The sequence below is a fragment of the Rattus rattus genome, chromosome 5, assembly GCF_011064425.1.
Source record: "Rattus rattus isolate New Zealand chromosome 5, Rrattus_CSIRO_v1, whole genome shotgun sequence".
Lineage (NCBI taxonomy): Eukaryota > Metazoa > Chordata > Mammalia > Rodentia > Muridae > Rattus > Rattus rattus.
The window spans coordinates 78,724,045-78,727,482 of record NC_046158.1 but is presented as its reverse complement, the minus strand read 5'-3'; the positions used below and the strand labels follow the sequence as shown (position 1 = coordinate 78,727,482).

General features: G+C 38.3%; 1 pseudogene; it reads right to left on the bottom strand.

The window, feature by feature from the left end:
- Positions 1–1,102: 1,102 nt before the first annotated feature.
- LOC116900914 lies at positions 1,103–1,752 on the bottom strand (annotated as a pseudogene).
- Positions 1,753–3,438: the final 1,686 nt, after the last annotated feature.

Here is a 3,438-nt window from a genome sequence, read left to right as displayed (position 1 = left end):
GGAATATTACTCAGCTATCAAAAACAATGCCTTTATGAAATTCGAGGCAAATGGTTGGAACTGGAAAATATCATCCTGAGTGAGGTAACCCAATCACAGAAAGACATACATGGTATGCACTCATTGATAAGTGGCTATTAGCCCAAATGCTTGAATTACCCTAGATGCCTAGAACAAATGAAACTCAAGACGGATGATCAAAATGTGAATGCTTCACCCTTCTTTAAAAGGGGGAATAAGAATACCCTTGGCAGGGAAGAGAGAGGCAAAGATTAAAACAGACACAGAAGGAACACCCATTCAGAGCCTGCTCCACATGTGGCCCATACATATACAGCCATCCAATTAGACAAGATGGATGAAGCAAAGAAGTGCAGGCCGACAGGAGCAGGATGTAGATCTCTCCTGAGAGACACAGCCAGAATACAGCAAATACAGAGGCGAATGCCAGCAGCAAACCACTGAACTGAGAATGGGACCCCCGTTGAAGGAATCAGAGAAAGAACTGGAAGAGCTTGAAGGAGCTCGAGACCCCTTATGAACAACTATGCCAAGCAACCAGAGCTTCCAGGGACTAAGCCACTACCTAACTGACCCTGGACTCTGACCTCATAGGTAGCAATGAATATTCTCATAAGATCACCAGTGGAAGGGGAAGCCCTTGGTCCTGCTAAGACTGAACCCCCAGTGAACGTGATTGTTTGGGGGAGGGCGGCAATGGGGGGAGGATGGGGAGGGGAACACCATAAAGAAGGGGAGGGGGAAGGATTAGAGGGATGTTTGCCCAGAAACCGGGAAAGGGAATAACACTCGAAATGTAAATAAGAAATACTCAAGTTAATAAAAATAAATAAATAAATAAATAAATAAATAAATAAATAAAAAAAGATGTACCAATAAAAAAAAATACTCCTTACAACTCATGGCTCTTTCATACTCACTCTAGATTCCTGCTCTGCTGAAGCGATGTAAGTATTAGCAATATAAATACTTTAGGAAAAAGAACACAAAAGAGCACAACTACAAGTGTTGACTGTTGCAGGATAAAGGTGTGAAGGGAATTAATGAGATTTTGGCTTTGGCCATGGGTGCTGTCTCCTGCTCATACTCTTTTTCCCACATCCTCTTCTTCATCTTCCTCCTCATCTTCATCATCTTCAGAGTCACTTTCTGCTTTCTGTTTCTCTAGGACCTTGTCAAAGTTATGGATGGGGAAGTTGTAGATGTTGCCATATGTATTTTGTTTCAATCTCTCCAGTAATTCCTTTTCAATAGCATTGTCCATTTAAGCAGCTATAAATGATTTTCGTCTCTTCATTTTTTCCCGTTTGCTCAACCTTCTTACTCAAGGAACAAGTTTCTTTCTTCACTTCAATGTAACTTTTTTAATTAGAATCATGTACTGGGTTATCTTGGTAAACCTCTGCTTACATTTTTGTCAGATAAAGCAGGGCCAGTAAATCAAATTGTCATCTGTTTGTTCAAAGGCTTTCTCATAGTTTTTACTAAGTCACACTATTCCCAGGGACACCGAGGGAAAGATGCTCATTTTATGACCTTCAGGTGCAGGTAGCATTGTCCTTTCTCTTCTTTAATGGTAGCATACTGTCTATTTGCCAGGGGACAGGACAATTGATTACAACAATCAGTCAGACTATATTCATTTCTGCAAAAGCCCTGGGTCTTGATTCTTATTTTGAAAAAAACAAAACTGTTTCCTAGTGTGTTCCAGATAACATCGTTCAACTGCATTATTCCAGTTGGTCCATATTATAAGTAGTTAGATAGCTTAGACTTACCTCCTCTAGAGGGTGATACAAAATGTAAAATACCTGTTCATATCCCATTCAGGCAGAAGAAGTTCAGAGGTCTGGATGCCAAAATGTCCTTTTATCTATTTCCAGATTGATATATATGTGTGTGTTGGTGTGTGTGTAAGTATAATTATCATTTAATATATTGCATATATGTATATATGTAATAATATATAATATAGCATGTGTAACAGTATATAAATACATGTATACATTACACTTTATATATACAATGTAGCTAATATTATATAAACATATTATGAATGCATAGTATAATACGTATAAATTATATAATATAAATGTAATATGTTATGTAACATATAAATACTTTATATTTATATAATCTGTAATAAATATAATATAAATATATAATATATATGTAACATACATTATATATAGTATGCTACGTAGAATGTCACCTAATTCTGCCTCAACCTAAATCTGGAGAAGACAATTCAATAGTTTAGAATAATTAGCATTTCACTTGGGGCACTAACACATTTGTTAAGCAAAGATAATATCTTAACTAAGTCTGGACTTTGTAAAATTCTGTAATCCAGTGTCAGAATACCAACAGTCACAAAAGAACACACATGGTATGCACTCACGCATAGGTGGATATTAGACCAAAAGCTCAGAATATCCAAGAAATTTTTCACAGATCATATGACACTCAAGAAGAAGGAAGACCAAAATGTTGATGCTTTAGTCCTTCTTAGATAGGAGAACAAAATATTCATGAGAAGAAATACAGGGACAAAGAGTAGAGCAGGGACTGAAGAAAGGTCATCCAGAAACTGCCCCACCTGGGGATCCATTCCATATACAGACACCAAACCCAGTCATTATTGCTAATGTCAAGATGTACTTGCTGACAGGAGCCAGATATGGATGTCTCCTGAGAGACTCTGCCAGAGCCTTACTGATACAGATGAGGATGCCTCCAGCTAACCATTGGACTGAGCACAGGGTTCCCAGTGGAGGGATTAGAGAAAGGACTGAAGGATCTGCAGGGGTTTACAACCCCATAGGAAGGACAACAATACCACCAGCCCTCCCAGGGTTTATACCACCAATGAATGAGTATACATGGAGGGACCCATGGCTCCAGCTGCATATTTAGCAGAGGATGGCATTGTCTAGCATCAATAGGAGGAAAAGCCATTGTCCTATGAAGTCCTGGTTTTCCCAATGTAGGGGAATGCCAGGGCATTGAGGTGGGAGTGGGTGGGTAGAAATGGGAGCATCCTCATAGAAACAAGTGGAGAAGGAGGGGGTATGGGAGAAGGGGAAAAGAGGATAACATTTGAAATGTAAATACATAAAATATCCAAGAAAAATAAAATTAAAAAAAAGAATCATCTTAATTGAATTGGTGCACAGAGCAGTGAATGGATTTTGTTCATTGGGCATTGAGGAGTGCATATATGTGCCTAAGCTGCCATCTAGATACAATCTCTGCCAAAACAAAAATAAATAACACAGCATGGAAGTAGAAGATACATACATTTAATGTAAGGTTAGAACACAAGAATGGATAGGGTATTGAAATTCTTTCTGATATATGTGGGGTCATAAGAAAGGATGTCAAGACAAAAAAAATCTCACAGCGTACATAATGGAG